At 37.4% G+C, this 22,224-nt stretch overlaps 1 non-coding gene across 1 annotated transcript; it reads left to right on the top strand.

The window, feature by feature from the left end:
• Positions 1-20,985: 20,985 nt before the first annotated feature.
• Positions 20,986-21,090, top strand: LOC128284942 (small nucleolar RNA R71). The gene has a single exon (XR_008275360.1). It is a non-coding gene; the product is annotated as a small nucleolar RNA R71 (small nucleolar RNA).
• The last annotated feature ends 1,134 nt before the right edge of the window (positions 21,091-22,224 follow it).

Raw genomic sequence — 22,224 nt, 5'->3', positions numbered from 1 at the left:
GTTAAGGCTGAACACCAGCTGCCTTCAGGGTTGCTTCAGCCAGTTAAGATTCCATTGTGGAAGTGGGAGAGAGTGACATGGACTTCATTAGTGGGCTACGCTTAACGCCTACTAAGAAGGATTCAGTATGGGTCATCGTGGATCGATTGACCAAATTTTCCCATTTCATACCTGTTTGTACTGATTACTCGTTGCAGAAAATGGCTAAACTGTACGTGTCTGAGAAAGTACGACTGCATGGGGTACCAGTTTCCATAATATCTTATAGGTATCCTCCCTTCACGTCTCAGTTCTGGAAGAAGTCACACGAGGCTTTGGGTACAAGGTTGGATTTCAGTACTGTGTTCCATCTTTAGACAGATGGTCAGTCGGAGAGGGTGTTTCAAATACTGGAGGACATGTTAAGGAGTTGTATGATTGACTTCTGAGGCAGTTGGAAGGACTATTTGCCATTAGTAGAGTTTACATATAAAAATAGCTACTAGTCTAACATACAGATGGCACCTTACGAGGCACTATATGGTCGTAGGTGTCATACTCATTCATGTTGGACTGAGTTGGGCGAGCAGCGTGTTCTGGGCCCTAAATTGATTTCTGATATCGAGTATAGAGTAATATTGATTCAGGATTGGCTGAAGGCAGCATCAGACAGACAAAAGTCATATGCAGATCTAAAATGTAAGGAATTTGAATATTTTGTGAGGGACTTCGTCTTTCTCAAGGTCTCGCATGGAAGAAGGTACTGAGGTTTGGACGGAAGGGCAAGTTGAGCCCTAGGTTCATTGGGCCTTATCACATCCAGAAACATGTGGGACCGGTTGCCTATCAACTTGAGTTACCCCCAGATTTATATTAGATTCACGATGTGTTCCACATTTCCATACTGAGACGTTATCACTCTAATCCCACGCATGTGGTCTCAACTGAGGAGTTGAGGTTAGGCCTAGTCTAACTTTCGAGGAGGAACCAGTTCAGATTTTAGAGTGTGATGTAAAGGTGTCAAGAAAGAAATCTATTCCCGTGGTTAAGGTACTTAGGCGTAATCATAGCTCAGAGGAGGCCACATGGGAAGCCGAGGAGGCGATGCAACAATAATACCCTTATTTGTTTTGACCAGGTAGATTTCGAGGCCGAAATTTTCTTTTAGAGGGTAAAGTTGTAAATCCCTAAAATATAGATACTTATTTTTTGTATGTTGTGTAACTGAAATGCATGCTTGTTTCAATGGTTAAGTGTCTTGGGAAGCACCTAAGAAGTCTTGGGTTCAAGCTTGGGCATTTGCAAAAAACTTTGTTTTTAGGAAATTAAGCCTTGCTGAAGTTAGTGTCTGGAGTGTTTCTTAGGGTCTGAGGTTCGAGGCGTGGCGTTGAAAAAGGACCATATTATTTTGTTATAGGTGCCATGGAAGTGTTTGAGGTGGACTAAAATTGAGGTGTTTGAATGGACTTTGAATTGGGTGGTTGAAAGATAGTGGATGACATGGAGGATTTTTAGGAGGAAAAAAGGGGATTTGGATAGAGGTGTGGGTGGTTGGAGTGTTTGAGGAGTATGGGGATTGTGTAACCAAATTTTAGGAGGGATTATAGGAAAAAAAAAACAAGGAAAGTGAGAGGAGAGGATGAAGTGTGCCGAAATTGGACTGTGGGACTCAAGAATTCAGTTAGAGATGACTTGAGTACTCTACTTCGGTTTGTGAATTTTTTGAATACTCAGTTCTCATTTTCGGCTTCTATTATGCTTTCGGGTTTTTTTCATTCCTTGTTTGGGGCAGTTGAATGTTGGCTATTGACCATTCAGGTTTTTTGTAGGGTTCTTCTTTGCTTGTACCAAATAGACAACCTTCTCTTTATTCTCTAATCGGTTTCCCTCATAGTTGGTTACTTCTTCTTCTTCTATAAACAGGTGTGTAACCACACTGCTATAAACATAGATCGACAAAAGCCAGAATAGTATGACTATTAACGCTACACGAGCATGTGCTCGCTCGTGTGGTAATCCAAACGCATAAAACGTGGGTGTTTGATTGTAGACGCCACCGTGAGCGATTTCATAGGCTTAAGTAGTTGTAGGCCATGTTAGGCCAAAATGGGCCTTGTGGGCCCCACGGGCTTGTGGGCCCTACATAGGTAAATCACATGGACGAGTGGAGATTATTGGGCTAGGCTATGTAGCTTACACGACCAAGGGCATTTTTGGGCTTTGAAAGCCACACGGCGTGTGGGCCAACATGGGTTAAGTTATGGGCTTTCGGCCCATTTTCACTGTTGACTGTTAAGGTTGCCCTAGTCGCTCGAGACAACTGTGTACCTACTGATGGGTCGGTAAGTATACATATACCCTAATTTGATGAAATAACCATTATACCCCTATAAGGTACAATGACTGATATACCCCAATAATATGTATGACTGTAATCGAGCATAACATAATTTGCATACACGTATGACTTTATGGCATGACATATTGCATGGGGATAGATTATTATATTTGGCGGAAGTGTATTGTACTGGCAACTCTGCTGAAAATACTTTTTAGTGCCGCAACCGGTGCTATATTTTGGAGTGTAGGGGTGGGTGGGTTGATTTTATCCCCACATGGAGTGTAGGGTTGGACAGAGTGGAGTGTAGAGGATGGATGGGTAGGACTTCTGATTGCATTTATGTTACTGTTACTAAAATGGGCTAAGGCCCACACTGATACTGTAACAGGCTAAGGTCCTAACTGATACTGGACTGTCACTAAAACGGGCTTAGGCCCAGACTATTTTTGCCTATTGTTTGATTGAGTACTGTTAAGGGATTACACATTGAGTTTTCATAAACTCATACTTCTTCTTTTCTGCACAGGTAATCCTTAGGCGGGCCAGTGCTGCTAGGGACTCGATGGTAGCCACACAACCGAACCTGTTTTAACTTTTTAATTTTAAATTTATAAGTAATTTAGTTTGGGTATTTAATATGTAATAAGGCTTCTTAAAGTTTTTACTTTTGATCGGGATTTATCTACTTTGAATTATAACTGCTAGAAGTAGGCCACGATTTTTACAAGGATAAATGTTTTCAAAACATCACATTACTATACAATATTTTAAAAGCTTTCGCTACAAACATTATTTTTAAAGTGTAATAACAATCGAATACGATTAACATTTTGCTACACCAACTTGAGTTTTAACAATAAACAAGATATCCTAAAGTTTCGTAAAAAGGTCAGAACGAGGGGTTTGATATAGAACGGATTTTTCAAACGGAACAATGCTTTCCAAAATACACTTCAATGTGACACCGCAGATTCGGCCATAACATCTAGGCTAGGTTTGGGGTGTTACAAAATTGACCTATTTCTTGTCCACACGACCTAAGACACGGGATTGTGTCTCAGCCGTATGTGACACCCGGTCCCGAGACACATCCATGTGTCCCCTGTAGTTTTTTGAAAGGTTGCATTTCGAGAGTTACACGGCCTGGCACAAGGGCGTACGGCTTGATCGTGTGAACCAAGTCAGAGAGTTAAACGGGCACGGATATGGGCTGGGACATGGTCGTGTGTCCCTTCTTCAAATTCCCACATGGCCTGAGACAAAGGCATGTGTCTCAGTCGCGTGAGTCACACAGCTTGACCACACAACTGTGTGACCCCTGTAGTATGAATTTTTCTATCTTTTGCCATGATGTTCTAAATGTTTTTGATTTAGTCCCAAATCATTTTTAAAGTGTTTCTAAGGCCCCAAGGGCTTGGGAAAGAGACGTTATGCTTTTTTTGAATGGTATATGACGTGTTTTATGAATGATTAGAATTGAATTTTTTAAGTTAAAAGTTTCCGATAATGCTCCCTAGCCTTATTCCGGCGACAGATATGAGTTAGGGTATTATAGGACAGTTTCTCAAAATGATTGTTATACCATTGATCGTGTATCGTCTAAGCCTCACTGAAAAGTCTGGTATTATTTCCCTAAAACTCGTCTCATCTTTTCAACTCACAAATCAAATTTTTAAAAGAATGCTTCTTATTATTGGACTCGATTATGATGAGCAAAAAGATCAATGTTGGAAGCATTATTTTTAGAGATGTCCATAACTACTCTAAAAAGAATGCCAGTACCTTAAATTTTCGTCGCTTAGTACAACACTTTGTCAGCAGGTGAAGGTCGCCAACAAAGGAGCCAAAAGAAAACAACTCGCCCTGAGATTTTCTAGACAAGAAATGCTAAGGCATTCGAGATCCACAACTACATCGTCGCCACCTATGAATACTGATGTTGCTCCACCAACATCTCACAATAACTTTGAGTAGAAAGTGATTGATGCGTTTGAGATTTTACAACAACAATTCTGAATGATGGAGAAACACCAACGAGGGCTATCCATTAATAATGGCCAAGCTCAAAAGGAAATGGCTCTCTTTTGGTGGTATGACCGACGAAGAGATAAGGCCATGAAGAAATATTTTCAGAAGAACTTTACCCGACGTATGCCTACATTCCCTATTTTTCCTAAAGAATTGTTGTTGGAGCTAGATGATGATGAAGAAGATGGAAAAGAAGCCACTGTAGAGAAGAAGACCACTAAATAAGAAGGAGTGATAAACTGTAATTTATACATAATTTTACCCCATGTTTAACGAATTTTATGGATGATTTTCCATTAGAATTAGTGAATTCGATGCTCCTAATGCTTTAATTTCATGTTTTATACTTAGGAGAGCATAGGAGAGCAAAAGGAACGAGAAACGGGCCAAAAATGGAGAAAATGGGCCAAATTACGAAATCAACACGGCCTGGACCTCCTTACACGGGCAGACCACACAACCGTGTCAATTTGGCAGGCTCGAGCACGGCCTGAAGTAATCAGACATGGGCATGTTACACGGCTATGTCCCTGCCGAGCCCAAGTTGAGTCCAATTCAGAAAAGGCTAATTTTGAGGGCTCTTAGGCATTCCAAAGCTTATAAGTACACCCTAGAGGAGGAAGAAAAAGGGAAGCACAGAAGGAGTAAGGAATTACTCCAAGGAAGTTGATTGATCCATCTCAGAAGTCGGATTCACCATCAAGACTGAAGATCTCTCCTCAATTTCCCCTTCAGGAGTTTTGGGTTTTTTTTATGTTTTGTATTCTTTATTATTCTGAGATGTTTTCCTTTTTAGTTATGAACTAAAACCCCTAAATACCTAAGGGGAATGAAACCTAAACGAATCTTGTTATTATTTTCTGAATTGTATGATAAATATTTAACTTTATGACAGCCCTAAATTGACCCTAGTCAGAAAGTGGTTTCGGGACCGCTAAACCGAGTCATCGAAGTATTTGAATATGATATTTATTGTCTAAAATATGTGAATATGAATGTGTGAAAGTTTTAAGCTTCGACTTAGTCGATTGCATGTGAATTTAATTAATAGGACTTATGTGTGACACTTTTAAAAGGTGATAGGTTAATCTATAAGGACCTATTAATGCATGTTATAAAAATGATGGGTTTACATGTCAAATTTCCATTTATAATAAGTAGTGGCTGGCCATGGTATGGGTCATTGATGATAATATGTATTTTCTATTAGCATTATTAGTTTACAAAATAAAAAAAGGAATTAAGAATAATAAAACATGTGGTAAATGGGAGGAGAAACCAAAGTTTTCATCTTTGCTCCTCATTGCCGTGACTAGGAGAGAACAAGCTTGGAAAAATTCAGCTATGGTGGTTAGCTAAATCAAGGTAAGTTCAAGGATGATTCTTGGATTTCTAGCATTTTTTTTGAGTTAGTCATTAAGCTTTTTGCTTAGCCCATGTCGAAATTTTGAATCTTGTTGGTAACATGAGTAATCGGTTAAGAGAAAATGTTCAAGAAATGGTTGTTGTTCATGTTATTTGGATGAAAAGAAAAAAATTGGTAGTTAGGTGAAGTAGAGTCTAACAAATGAGCACATATGTGCATTAGTTGCTAGATGGAGAAAAATCGGCAAGCAAGTTGAGTACTAAGGCCGAATATGATTTTGGATATTATTGGGCAATGTATGTGTTTTGAATTGATGGAATGGAGAGGATGCTTTAATTGTGTTATGAACAATTATATGTTAAATTAAGGTTTGCTAAGCTAGCTATTAAGGTGAAGTGCAAATGTTAGTATTTGATTGCTAGTGTATATATGTGTAATAGCCGAAATGAAGATGCTTGATGTCATGAATAAATGTTGTTTATATGTTTGGGAATTGAGTAAAAATTTGATGTTTAATCACTTAAGGATTCGGCATTGTTTAAGATAATTTACTTAAAATGTGGTTTTGAATGTTACGAGTATTGGGATGTAAGTATATGTGTGTGCTTGGTCATAGGAGTTTGCTATGAAATTTTGTTTGGTTCAGTGATGAATGGCCGAATGAACTATAGGCTAGGGTGGATAAATTTTTGTACATAAGTAGTGTGTGTGACTATTGGTTAATGAATATTCGGCATAATGGGGTTTATGAGTAAATGGCATAATATATATATATGTGTGAATATGTGGTAGTGCATAAAACAAGAAATCGATTAAATTGGGATGGTCACACATAGGTATATTCAGCTTGTAGTTTTATAAATGTGATATGAGTATTTTGTTTGTAAATGAGTAGTAAATATGTTAAGAATGGTTCTAAAATGTATATGGATGCCGTGTGATTGTGTTTGATTGGGAAGTAAATTATTTGATTTAGCTCAAGAGCTTAGAGGATCAAAGTTGGATAAGGGAAAGGAAAAAGTGATCGAATAGCCGTTGAAATCGTTTGACAACATCCAAGGTAAGTTTTCGAGTAATGAAACTTAGTTTATGATTTGATTAAGTCATGACATATAAGCATAACAAATAAACGGTGATATAATGATTCTACTAGAATCGTATATTGAGGTGATTAGTTTATACCTATGACGGGTAGCTGAACGTGTATAGAGATCATGTTATAAAGCAAATCAAAATCATGCTCTCTGTATGTGGCTATTGAGCCGAAAATGGTAATGGTTGATAAGCGTCTTGTGTTTGAATTCTAGTTATGATAATGAAATATGGATGTGTCATGATTTATTGGTATATGTGCTTGATTATTCGGATGATATCCAGGCTAAGTCCCAAAGGCATTTGTGCGAGTAGTTGCTATACCCGGGCTAAGTCCCGAAGGCGGTTAATGCTAGTGACTATATCCTGCTAAGTCCCGAAGGCATTCATGCTAGTGACTATATCCGGCTAAGACTCAAGGCATTTGTGCGAGTTGCTATATCCGGCTAAATCCCGAAGATACTTGGGTTTGGAAGCGAACGATCTTGCTGTAATAATTTCAATTAATACGCTCATAAAATACAAACGATAAGGTATGTTTCGTATATGCATCGGAAAGGTTGATTCCTTTCAAATAGTACTCGCTCAATTGATTAACGAGCTTAGGCCTCTAGTTAGGTTTGATACCCTGTGTATGAATATATTGGTTGAAGCGTGAAGAAATTATGATTTTGAGAATGTGCATATATGAAATTATTCATTTAGTCATATGAACGCTATACTTTAGTCGTAAATAATTTCGTTACTCAAAACTTACTAAGCATTAAATGCTTATTCATTTCTTTAATTCTCTGTTTTATAGATTTTTGTTCGTCAGCTATCGGACTTGGGATTGTCGAAGTCGAAGTCGTCCACACTATCTAAGCCCTTTTGGTACTCTTTTAGTTAAACATTGATAATGGCATGTATAGGACTAACCTTTGTTGTTAATCAAGTACCTTTGGTAATGTGTATATATTCGGATAGCCATGCGAAAATGGCTTAAATATTTTGAGCATAGTATTAAAATCATTTTGTATATATATGGTTATTGAGAGGTGTGGAAATGCTTGGCAATGATTAGCCATTGGAATGGTTAATCACGATCATATTTGGTGCTATGTATGTCAAATGGCTAGTTGAATCATGGAAACTATGAAATAGGTGAAATTTACCTTAAAATAGATGCTGACAGCTGCAGTGATGTGAGTTTGAAAATTCACTAAAAATAGTAGGAATGTAATTAAATAATGAATAAATTATGTAATCGAACCTTGATGAGTCTATTTTCATATGTAAGAAGCAAAACGACCATATGAGCCATATTTTATGAGATGTTTAAGTTTTCGTGAAACAGGGCCAGAACGGTTACTGGATCCCCTATTCTGACTTTGGAAATTTACCATAAATTAACCAGAAATAATTAGAAGTCATTATTTATATGTACAGATTCCTTTTTGAGTCTAGTTTCATTAGAAACAAACTGCATATGTGTTGAAGCCCTGTACAGGGAGATATCTAAGTCGTAATGCATGAAGGTCAGAGTAGTCGAACCCTGAAACAGGGGAGACTTTAACTAATAAACTGTACTAATTGGCCTGACCAAAAATTCTATAAAAAATAAGTAGATGGATATATGAGTCTAGTTTCAAGGAAAATTTACGGAATCAGTTTTTGAGTTTTGGAACTCGAGATATGATTTTTAAGGTGACAGTGATGCAGTTAGCCAGCTTGTCTCGAAATTTTAAAATGAACTGTGTAAATAAATGAATTAAGTTCGTTAACACCTCGTGTTCGACTCCGGCAACGGTCTCGGGTGTGGGGCGTTACAAACTTATTCTTAATTATGTGTTCTAGATTTTTGTTTTGATATCCCAGGATACTGATTCAAGATAAGCTCTTATTTAGAGGAGGACAGACCCTGTCTAAGAGTACATTTTTCATAATTAAGCGGAGTTGATTGCACGCCTAGGCATAGGTTGACAAGATTTTACCAGATTAGGGTGAAACCTAATAAGGAGATCCATAGGTCGAGTTAATGCAACCCTAGGGTGTTAATTAGAGAAAGGTCTCAATTATTCAATCTAGGGATTAGACGTTATTAGTCTTCAATAGGGATAATAACATAACTTAGGGATCTCTACGGAACAAGTTAAAAGAATAAATCATTCGATTCGGAGCGAGAATAACAAGTATAGTCTAGGTGGATTTTTACTTAGGTATTGTCTTAATTCAATCGATTTTCCCAAAAGCAATTCCCCAATTCTATTCTCTGTGAATTCTTAGTTTAGATAATTAGTTAGTTAAAACAAAAACCTCTTTATTCTTAGGCTAGATAATAAAAAGACAGTCATTACTAGTACTTTTAGTTCCCTTGGGTTCGATAATCCGGTCTTGCTAAAACTATACTACTGCTCAATAGGTACACTTGCCTACATTGCGATAATAGTTAGTTTCAAGAACAATTAATTATAAATATTTAAAACCTATCATGAAATAACGCGATCAAGGAGAAGCGAAGAAAATCAAATCTGTGCTTGTTGAATCTGATAAGGATGACAATGATGTGACTCAAGCTACTACACCTGTTGACACCACCACTACATCAAAATCCATTGTACCTATGATCGAACAAGAACGTGTGGTTCATCAACTGATTGATGCCTCACGAAGTCAGCCATGTGCCACACATGGTCACTCCACACGACTGTGTGTGATCTGTTAGTTTTAGAGCATGTCTCACACGGTCTAAGACACGGGCTGAGACATAGTCCTGTGTCTTAGATTAGTGAATTACACGAGCTAGCACACATCATACGACACAGCCGTGTAAGCCAAGTGAGTGAGTTACATGATCTATAACATGGGCATTGAAATGCCCGTGTGTCCTTAATTTGAATGTTCGAACAGTCTGAGTTGTGTCACACAACCTGCTCACACGGCCATGTGACCACTGTTTTCCAAATTTTCAAGTTTTTCCTAAAATTTATGTTTTGATTCATTTTGATTCTCGATTGCTTTTAAACTAATTTTAAGACCCCGTAAACCTGAATTAAGGGCCATGTGAATATTTATTCTATGAAATGATATATGTTTATAAATTAATTGAATACTTATTCTTAATTAAGATAAATTGTTCTGTTTGGTTCTGTAACACTCTGATCCTTAATTCGGCAACGGAGATGGGATACGTGTGTTACAAGCTCACTCACAACCACAACTCTGGTGTAGTCCCCTTTGAAAGATTCTTCTTCTACTATCAAAATGCATGAAGATGAAAAGTAAAGAAGTAAGTTCAATTGAACTTGGTGAGTTCCAAAATAGACACAATTAGTTTTACAACGACTCCAATAATCAATAATCATCAATACTTGTAAGAAAAAAACAACAGACTTTTTCGTGAGACTCTATTATACAGACCAAATATGCTAATTGACATTCACAGTTCCTTGGTTGCAACACTATGCCAATTTAACATAAGACATAAAAAGCACTCAGGTGGACACATTCCGCCAAATTATGCACATCTCCCACAACCCTGTATGGTTATTAATGGCGCATCTCTGTGTCAGCCTCGAACCCATATCTACGAAATTAAAATCACATATCGATCATATTTCTTTTCACTTCATATCATTGTTAAGTCGAACAGGTGTTCGTCCATTAGGTCAGGCCCTGATCTACCAATTTGATTTGTAATATAGTTGTCCTATGGAGGCATCACATATCGATCTCCTTTCTATAATTTTCACATATCATAAATTATCTGGTACTAGGCACGTGGAGCAAGGATGGTGTTTTTACATTAACAATGGTCATACTCACACACACATCTAGACACAATACATCGACTCATTTACAGTAACAGCAACTTACCGCACACAACCCATGGATCATGAAATTTTCATAACTCAAAAGAAGAAGAAAGAAATCTCTAGTAATTTCAAAACAGTCTACTCTACTGGTCCTTTACCTCGATTACTTGGGCCTTCACTAGCTTATAGAGCTAAATAAGAAAAAGTTATAACCATTAGACCATTTATCTAATTTAATCATGCATGCCTAATGCAAAAACATAAATCCCTTCAACAACAACTAAAAGGCTTTCTAGAAATTACCAATAAGCTAGTACTTAACAAGGGTGTTTTGGCTAGCTACTGAGACCTTCCTTGTCTTCTCTAGCAAAGATACTTTAAAATTTTCTAGAGACTTAGAAAAGAACACTGAGAAAAGCAAAGGTGAAACATGTCAGCTATCAGTATCATTATATAGAATAGATAGTGGGGACAAAGCTTAGTGAAAGGGTTAGAAAACCCAACTATAGCCCCTAAAACCTGATAATAGACTTGCCTAAACATCTACCAAACTTAACTACTACCACTAATCAATTTAGTAAGTAGTAAAGCATTACTTGTACACTAAATCAAGCCAAATAAACAAGTCATTCAGCTACCTAAACGCACCAAGCTATCATTTACAATACTCTAGTTCAATTCCAACTAGGTCTCAACTAAACTCTAACGATACTCATCATCATCATTTTCATGCTAAAACTCGAAAACCAAGTCTATCGAGCCATGAACTAATGAGTTCACCCCAACTATTTGGTATTGGTAGATTGTCACATAAAAGAGTCCACCAAACCCTAGAGTTCACCAAATGGAAAATTCCAGGAAGGCATCCCGCAAATGGGCGTACTGTCGAATCCACACAATACACCATCCAGACTTATTATGGATAGTTCACCAATCTTACCCTTTCTCCACCCTGGCTTATTAAACTATACGCCAAACAGCATATTGATAAGGTCTATATCGGGTGAGCTGTTACAATATGGGTCAAATTGTAATATAGTAAAGTGTTACAACGAAACACTTCGTGAAGTATTTCGAAGACATACCTAAGGAAGGTTGAATTAAACTAAAATTCACTTTTCTACACTAACAGGCCTAAATGGTAATGATCTAAAATTATAGTATAAAAAACCAAATTAAAATTAAATAACGAAAATAGCATCAATTAAATAAAATTAAGAAAGACAAATCAGCATTCAAAATTGACTCAAATAAACAAGTAGAAGATTAACTCACATCAATGTTCCTAATTGACTTCAGAACTTGAGTTTTATTGAATTAGCTAATAACCAACCAATTATTACCTCTCAGCCTGTAGCTAATTAATTAATTAACAAAAACAACTTATCTCTCGACCTCGTAATTCAAACCGGGATAATTTATGAGCTACTTGATGAACTATTCTCTTGTCCTTATTTACCTAAATTACTTCCTAGGGTTTAAGAACACATAATTTAAGCCAACTATAACAAACCCTAATTCTTCTGTTAATTACTCCCATCTCTAATTGTTAATCCCTCTAAGGAAACCAGCCACTTATGGATCTAGATGGAATTTTCCCTAAACTAAAATTAAGCATTCAAAGAAAATATTTAAATAAAGAGAGGAACAATTAAAATCCAAATAGAAATTTATAAAAACTAAATGAAAGAAAGCTTGGATCCATCGAGTCCAAGTTAGAACAAGGGGAAAAATTTTGTTTTTAGAAATAAAAGACTAAATTGAAAAAAACTAGAACTAAAATTAAATCCTAGAATTCTAATCTAAAATGAATCTCTAAACAATGGCCCTCTAAACTTAAACTAAACATGAATTTATATACGGCAATGTTTCCTGCTCTAAATAAGTCAAATACAAACAATAAGGTTGGATAAAATGTACTGTGCAAATGAAAACACCCTTGACTTATTTTTCATTTCATTACTCCGGTGTCACGACACCATAGGACCGATGTCTCGACATTGAACTTCATAGGTGACTTCTTTGGCTTTGAAGTACAGTGTTGCGACACCACATCTGGTTCCGCGACACTACCATCGTCCCTGATGTTCCTGGCCTGAAAGTAGTGTCCTTCACACTAAATTGACTTGTCAGTCCTTCCCTAGGCCTATATTGGCCCATTATGTCATTAATTTTCCAAAATATGTGTGAAAACGCTTATTTTACTAAAATTAAACACAAGCTAATAAAAATGAAAAATGTAGCAAAATAATCTAAAACGACTAGAAAATAAGCTTGTTAAGTGTCGAAAAGACTATAATTTGCCACAATTGGTGGCAATGGTAGGATTAATGGTAATGGAAAACCACATAATGGAAAATGGAAGCTCAATAAAAAACCAAAAGGGCCAATGAAATGCTTCCTTTATGATGATCTGCATATAGTGAAGGATTGTCCAAAGAAATCTATGCTTTCTACCATTAATGAAGATAATGAGCCAAGGAAAGCAATGATGAGATTTGGTTAGATCGTGCATTCTTTCGAAGCCAAGAGGATCAAAGAGAATGACAAAAAGCAGTGAAGTGCATCTTATGTTGTGGTCTGTATAGGATACGGGACTGCCTAGAGCGATCTAAGCTACTCCCAGTCACTAAAGAAGATAAAGCAAAGCTATAGTGGTCTAAGCCAATGAAGTGCATTTCGGTCTCTAAGTTAGCAATTCAAATAAGAAGATCAAGACAATAAATTCCAAAAAAGCTCTAATTGTGGGAGTAGCACAAGGAGTTGAGCTACAAATCAGTCAATAGAAAGGCAAAAAAGACTTCAAAGTAATTCACTAGGATGATTTTATCTTTGTTCTTGGCTTGACTTTCCATGATAAGATTAATGTTCTGTTGGTTCCTTATTTCTGATTGTATATGTATCTTGGATACTCGATGATACGTAATATTCGCGACAGGTTTTAAAAATTTATAATTAATTGTTCTTGAAACTAACTATTATCACGATGAAGGCAAGTGTACCTATCGAATAATAGTATAGCTTTAACAAGACCAGATTGTCGAGCCCAAAGGAACCAATAGTACTAGTAATTACTTTCTTTTTATTATCTAGCCTAAAAATTAAGGGATTTGTTTATCTAATCTAATTAACTAAACTAAGGGTGCACAGAGAGAAAATTGGGGAAAAGCTTTCTGGAAAACTTGATTATTAAGACAATACCCAAGGAAAAATCCACGTAGACTTCACTTGTTATTTGACTCTGAATCATATGATTTATTCATTTGACTTGATCCGTAGAAATCCCTAAGTTATATTATTATCTCTCTTGAGACTAATAATGTCTAACCCTAGGTTGATTAATTGAAATCTATTTCTAATTAACACCCTAGTGTTGGATTAACTCGATCTATGGACTCCCTTATTAAGTTTCACCCTAATCCGGCAAAATCTTGTCACCCTATCTCTAGGCGTGCAATCAACTCCGCTTAATTATGAAAAATTTACTCTTAGACAAGGACTTTTGCTCCTCTGAATAATAGCATTAACTTGAATCAATATCCTGGAATATTAAAATAAGAATTAAGAACACATAATTAAGAACAAGTCAAATATTTATCATACAATTCAGATAATAATAACAAGATCCATCTTAGGTTTCTTTCCTCTTAGGTATTTAGGGGGTTTAGTTCATAATTATGAAAGAAAACATCTCAAAAGAATAAAGATAACAAAACATAAAGAAAACTCAAAAACTCTTGAAGGAAATTGAAGGGAGATCTTCAGACTTGATGATGAATTTGGCTTCTGAGACGGATCAATCGGCTTTCTTTGAGTAATTCTTTGCCTCCTACTTCGTGTCCCCCTTCTAAGTGCCTCCTCAGGTGTTTGAATAGGCTTTAGAATGCCTAAGAGCCCCCCAAAGTGGCCTTTTTTGAATAGGACTATACTTGGCCTTGACAGAGACACGACCATCTGCGATTGCTTCAGACCGTGGTTAAGGCTGTTAAATAGGCACGGGCGTGTGGTGTACCCATGTGAGGAAGTCCCGGCCGTGTTGATTTCCCATGTTGGCCCATTTTTTCCATTTTGGCCCGTTTCTCGCTCTTTTTACTCTCCTATGCTCACCTAAGTATAAAACATGAAACTAAAAGATTAGGAGCATCGAATTCACCAAATATAAGGAGAAAGCATCTATAAATGTGCTAAGCATGAGATAAAAATATGTATAAATTATGGTTTATCAAATACCCCCACACTTAAGTGTTTGTTTGTCCTCAAGCAAAATCCTCAACTCACAATCCAAATAAATTCTTCTCAACTTATAATCCCTATCGCTAATATCTCAAAATAAACCATAAGTAATCATACATTGAGAATTCAACTAGAAGAACATCAAAGTTTCAAACACTCCAAGTTGAGCATTTTATCACAAAAACATAGGTGTCTCCCCTCATTTAAATGATTACCTTTGATTCAAAATATCAAAAAGTTTAACATCCTCGCTAAAGATTCACTCAAATTACTCAAGGTGTTTAAGGACAATAAATGAAGCACTCATTAGTAAATATGAAAAGTTATTACCATAGGCTTGCATAAAAATCAAATCTCCACCACTATATATTGAGATGATACGTCAATCAAAAGGTGTTTAGAGGGTTGTAATGTGGCTTTGCTTAGGCGGTGTAGTCACAAGCTGAAAGAAAAAGGTTAGATCGAGATTGAATTGAAAAATCACCTAATTAGAAAAATAAGTAATTATCAATTGAATACAAGTGAGCTTCTTCTTAGAATATGGAATTAACACTTAAGCTCAAAAAACGACGAATAACTACTAATATATATGTATGTATTGTATTATTATTTTTTTAAGAACAAGTCAAATAACATAGGCTATCTATCAAAAATAAAACATAGCTAAGCAATTTACTCAAATCAAATCTCGACAAAAATAGGGATCAAATTAATTTAGGGGATTTCAACAATAATGGGTTAAGGGTTAATGTTGAGGGTAAATTAATGAATGGGTTGTTAGGCTCAAGAGGGCTCACTAGGAGTTAATTGTAAAGGCAAGCTTTTATGGAGTGAGTGGGTTAAACCTAAGTGCCTTTATCATCTCAATCATATCAAGTCAAATGGTGCGGTCTTGACATGCATAATCAAGCTAGTTCTAGAATGACAATTCAATATTGACGTACTCAAAGCAACAATAAAAGTAAGCATGAAAGAAATAATAGATGCTCTAAAGGCTCAAGATCTCACAGAAATTATGGCTTTTTGATGTTAAAACTTGTGAATTTTCACTCAAGATAATACCTAAACTTGGGGAAACAACCTAAAAAAATTTTAAAGCTCAAAAATCCACTTATCTTGCTTGATTCTCTAATTCCTTAAAGTTTAAACCATCAATGCATGAATGCCTATGTTTTAATTCGAGGCATATCAATAAAGATTATAAATTAATCAAAATTTATTCTACTACTGATATGAGAAGATCACATGAGAATAAGACAAAATTCAGGGATTTTTATGATAAAGATATAAACAACCCCCCCCCCCACACTTAAGATGTACATTGCCCTCAATGTACAAAGTTAGATTTACAAAGATATAGATATAAGATCATAAGATAGGGAGAGAAGTGAAACTTCTTGAATGATGAATGGACTCCTTGAATTGGAGTTATGGAGAATAATCGGCCAAGGCCCTGATAAGAGTGGAGGAGGATACTCTGGTGGTGGTAAAGGTTCATTAGTCCATAAGTCCTGCGCCAAAAGAATATTATATCTGGTAGTAGCTATAGTCGTGGTCAAGCAGGACATGGTAGTCGTAGAGAACCTTTTCCAGTGAAGTTTCAAATTCCTAAGTGATGATGAGCTTTTGAGCTCTTTATAACTATGATAAAGTCAAGAACTCTTTAGGAAATATAAAGAAGCATAGTTACTCGTAATGAAATAGCTGAAACTATAAATTGTTCAATAAAAATTATAAAACCTAAAAATGAAAAAATACTAAAGGAAAATAAAATAAAAAATACTTAAAGAAGATAAATAAAGATAAAAGTGAAAATAAAAATAATAAATAAAAAGTTCGTCATTCCCGGATGGTTCGCGAGGTGATGGTGGTGATGAGATGTAAAGGTGCTGACAAATCTGATGTAAAGTAGTATCAATATGATCAAAGCGTTGAAAACACTGCTGCTCAAATCGAGTAAGGCGCTCAGAGATGTCAGAGTATGAAGCTGCCGCATGAATTGGACGATGGATGGGTGGTGGCTGAGATAGTGGGTCCTCATGGTGTGGAGGGACATCATCAGTAATGTTCTCTGGGTCCTCCTCCTCGGCAAACTGGACCAGACAGTACTGGGGAGGGTCAACTCCACGTCGTCGCTCGATCATCCTCATATGAAGCATGCTCGAGATGCCTTGTGGGGACATTTGGCCGATGAGGGTGAGGGAGGGTGATTGTGCTGTTGTGTTGAGGAACCCGAAGTACCGTGCCAGTCTAGTCACATAGGGGCCAATGGAGATGACTCCTCTCCTATGCCGCTCCGTCTGATGGCGAATGGCAAGGGTAATGAAATAGGAAAGGTCGAAGACGTACCCGTTCTCCATACACCATAAAAAGTAGGCATCGTGAGTGTTGACGATGCCTGTGCTCTCTCACCGCCCTGTCAGAGTGGGGGCCAAGATGGCATGTAAGTACCTCAAGGATGGGGCGCGGGCTGATGCCTTGGAGCGATTAGGGTCATAGATGGCTGAAGCAGGAACGAGGTCCCTCCAGCAGTTGGAGGAAGACAAGTGCATGTGGTGATGTAGTATGTCAAAATCATCGTCATCCATGAACTCCTTTGTATAAAGCCCCAGAGTGACGCCGAGCTCAAGCACGCTCAACCGATGGACTAAACCACCGAGACGGAACTGGACCATCCTGGGATCATCGAACTCTGTCATAACTACTTGAAGGTGGAAGGTCGAACAGATTTTGAGTGTGAGCTTGAGGTACGTCGGCTCGACGATCTCAAAGAATAGCCGCAGGGGTTAGTCGTCAGAAGGGCTCGGACCACGTCAGCCAGTTGGATTAGTTCAAATGCAGCCCAGTCAATGTAACGGCCCGCACCTAAGGGTTAGGCCCAAAATATCTAGAAAAGTTCCTCTTGAGGTCCCAAGGGAAACTGGAGGAACAAGTGCCTGATCTCCGCGGTAGGACCTGAGGATGATGCTTCTCCTTTCCTCTTCCTCGAGGCAGGGACAGCAGTTTTCTTACCACGACTTAACATGATATCTACAATGGCAAGATGAATGGCAAGACGAAATAAAAAAGTAAACTTACTTTTCAACAATAGTATGAAAAAAAATTGCAATGCATGTTAACACTCATAGAGATACTTCATAAGAGTCATGTACTAAAGAACAACTATGCTGAAAAATAACCCAATCAGATATATTAAGTCATTACTACAAATAGGAATATGAGAATAATGCCTAGTGAATGAATGCATATGGAAATGATGATATGGAAAAAAAAATGAAGTCCATGCCAACACAAGAATGATGGCATCGTAATGCATTAACTAAGATAGCAAGAAGCAAAGAGTATAAGCATTTCTATTATTAGAACTATGAAGATTAGTAGTCGAAATAAACCAAGAAAAATCAAATCCGTAAACAAAATGAAGAGAAAAGAATGAACAAATGCAGGAGCTTGGTAGAAGAAAGAGCTTAGGTCATCGATGGCGGTGTTGTGGTTGGCGCACGGGCGTGGCAGGAAGGGCGTGTAAAAGAGTTGCAGTAGCTAGGGTTAGGGATTTTGGGGAAGGGGATGATGAATAGTGAGGTGTTTTTTATAGATTTTGGGGCACACAACCATGAGGCACACCCGTGTGCCCTAAATTTAGCCCATGTGTTTCGCGATTTTCAAATTTGGGCACATCTAAGATTCGTCCCACACCTGTTTCCCTTGGACGTGTTGGTGCACATGGCCGTGTCGCACGGCTATGTCCTACGTTGTTTACTTCTCCCACGCCTGTGTGTATAGGCGCACGCCCATGTTGTTTTATCAGTCTTTAGCACAGGTGGTGGGCTCTCAGTTTCAACCGCGGTTTCTAGACATGGGTATGTCGCACGCGCGTGTTGTTTTGGCAGGCTGGCCCACAGCCACCTCGCACAGCCGTGGAAATTTATCGAATCTCGTCTTGGGGAAAAATTTTTCCCTGTTTTCACACGGCGGTATCGCACGGCTGTGTCTCCGCCCATGGTGTGAGCACGGCCTAAGGCATGCCCGTGTGCTTGGCCGTGTGGGTTAGAAAACCTGTGTTTCAAGGACTCAGTTAGCGATTAGATGTTAAAAACTAAAATTTTAAAGAAATCAATACTATTAGTGCTCGGGTTGCCTCTTGAGATGCGCTTATTTAGAGTCTAAGCTCGACTTACCTTTCTGCTGCATGGTCATGGTGGTGCGGGGAGTTTACACTCCTCCTCCCTGCTATCAATTTTATCACAATAAGGTTTTAAACGAGTACTATTTACCTGAAAAAAGTCGAATTTGGGATGAATTACCTCGACTGTACCATATGGAAAAATTTTGAGTATTATGAGAGGAATTTCTCTATTAGATTCAGAAGTGGCAATACGAGGATCTGCTGCATCCAGTAGTACTTTGTCTCCAACCTTAAGTTGATTTGGTGGAATATTGAGCTTGTTAAGGCGTGATTTTGGTTTATGTGTCCACCATTCATCTAGTTACCCAACTCTTAGCCTTTGTTCTTCATAGATAGGTCCTTTGTTGTTGCTTGAACAAGGCTCATGTGCGCTCTTCGAACCTATTTTCTGCACAGAGGGTTTCACCACATAATCAGTACTAGTAGTATGATTTATGCAATCATCCTCGATTTTTGAGGTGTTACTCGAATTACGAGCTTGAAGAGTGATTGTTTCATCACCCACACGAAGTGTGAGTTCACCTATACCAACATCAATTATCGTTCTAACAGTTGCTAAAAAGGGTCTCCTTAAAATTAAAGGCACGTTACTATCATTCTCTATGTCTAAAACAACGAAATCAACTGGGAATATAAATTTGTCAATTTTAATAAGTACATCTTCAATAATACCTCTAGGAAATCTGATTGTTTTATCTGTTAATTGAAAGCTCATCCTAGTTTGTTTGGGTTTCCCAAGACCTAGTTGCTTAAACATTTTGTAAGGCATGACATTGATACTAGGCCCTAAATCAGCCAAAGTATTTTTAACATTTAACGTACAAATTAAACAATGAATCATAAAATTCTCTGGATCTTTCAATTTGTTGGCTAGCTTGTTCTGTAGAATGGCTGAGCAAACTGCATTTAACTCCACATGTGACGCTTCATCCAACTTCTATTTATTTGCTAAAAGCTCATTTAAGAATTTGATTGCGTTTGGCATCTATGAAAGAGCTTCAATAAACGGTAAGTTAATGTGAAATTTCTTTAATAGTTTAAGGACTTTACCAAATTGTTCATCTGTTGGTCTTTCCTTGTCGCATTGGGGTATGGTACACGTGGTTTATACTCTTTACTTACCTGCTTTTGGTCATTGTGGTCCACCTCACCTTTACCTTTACTTACCACAGTTTCTTGCCTCGGTTTTGGTTCAGGTGCAACTAACCCTTCCTCATCTTCAATGGTAATTGCATTGAGCTACTCTCTTGGGTTAGATTCAGTGTTACTCAGTAGGCTACCTTGTGGTCATTCAGATATCAATTTAGCAAGCTGGCCTATCAGAGTTTCGAGCCCGTGGATTGACGCTTGTTGATTCTTAAGTGCTATCTCGGTATTCTGAAAATGAGTTTCTGACACCGAGATGAATTTTGTTAGCATCTCCTTAAGGTTCGATTTTTTTTCTTGTTGGTAAGGTGGTTGTTGGAAGCCTAGAGGTGGTGGTGGTCTTTGATTCCCTTGGCCTCCCCATGAGAAATTTGGGTGGTTCCTCCATCCTGCATTGTAAGTGTTGCTATAGGGATTATTTTGAGGTCGAGGATTATTACCCATATAATTTAATTGCTCGTTTTCCATGTTGTGGCCATAAGGAGGGTACTCTGAATTGCTTGTTCCTCCTTCACTTGCATTGCATTGCATTACTGGGTGAACCTGTAAAGAACCAAGGAAACCGTCAATTTTTCTAGTCAAAAGTTCTACCTGATTAGAGAGCATGGTGACCGAATCGACGTTAAAAACACCAGCTGCTTTCATTGGATTTGTCCTCATGACTTACCACTGATAATTATTCAGTGACATCTCTTTTATAAATTCATAAGCATCCTCAGGTGTCTTATTATTGATAGTCCCACCAGTGGCTGTGTCAACCATTTGTCTAGTCGAAAGATTCAGCCCATTATGAAAAGTTTGAACCTGTAGCTAGAGTGGTAACCTATGGTAAGGTCACCTTCTCAACAGAACCTTGTATCTCTCCCATGCATCGTAGTGTTTCTAGATCCATCTGCAAGAAAGAAGAGATATCATTTCTTAATTTAGCCGTTTTAGCCAACGAAAAATATTTTAGTAAAAACTTTTCAGTCATTTATTCCCAAGTAGTGATTGACCCTCGTGGTAACGAGTTCAACCACTGTTTAGCCTTATTCCTTAATGAAAAGGGAAATAACCGAAGGCGTATGGCGTTGTCAGAAATGCCATTGATTTTAAATGTGTCGTAAAACTCCAGAAAATTCGCCAAGTGATTGTTTGAATCCTCATCCTGCAAACCATCAAACTGAACAAATTGCTATATCATTTGAATCGTGTTAGGTTTTAGTTCAAAATTATTTGCAGCAATAGCAGGCCTAACTATACTTGACTCAGTTCCTGTTAAATTCGGCTTAGTATAATCATACATAGTGCGCGGAGTAGGATTCTGATTTACAGGATTAGCAGCAATTGCAGGAGGTAGCAGATTTTCCTAATTTTCAGCCATCTCCTCAGCTGTGATTTAAATATTGTCCTCTTGCTCTTCCTCTATATATCTTAAGCTTCTTCTTATTTCTCTTCAATTTCTACAAGCTGTGCGATTGATCTCACTATCGAAAATTAATGGTCCCAACGAGTTTCTTCTAGTCATACACAATAAAAAACCTGCCAGAAGCGAATAAAAGAGAAAATTAGAAAAGAAAATAAAAATTTAAATTGAAAATAAAGTAAAATGGCTAAAGTAATAAAAATCAAGTGTTCCTAATATCTTAGTCCCCGGCAACGGCGCCAAAAACTTGATACGTAATATTCACGACAGGTTTTAAGAATTTATAATTAATTGTTCTTAAAACTAACTATTATCACGATGAAGGCAAGTGTACCTATCGAACAGTAGTATAGCTTTAACAAGACCGGATTGTCGAACCCAAAGGAACCAAGAGTACTAGTAATTACTTTCTTTTTATTATCTAGCCTAAAAATTAAGGGATTTATTTATCTAATCTAATTAACTAAATTAAGGGTGCACAGAGAGAAAATCGGGGGAAAGCTTTTGGGAAAATTCGATTGATTAAGACAATACACATGGAAAAATCCACGTAGACTTCACTTGTTATTTGACTCTGAATCAGACGATTTATTCATTTGACTTGATTCGTAGAAATCCCTAAGTTATATTATTATCTCTTTCGAGAATAATAAC

Source organism: Gossypium arboreum, chromosome 11 (assembly GCF_025698485.1).
Source record: "Gossypium arboreum isolate Shixiya-1 chromosome 11, ASM2569848v2, whole genome shotgun sequence".
NCBI lineage: Eukaryota > Viridiplantae > Streptophyta > Magnoliopsida > Malvales > Malvaceae > Gossypium > Gossypium arboreum.
Note: the sequence above shows the minus strand (reverse complement) of the source record. Positions and strands in the feature narration are given on the sequence as shown.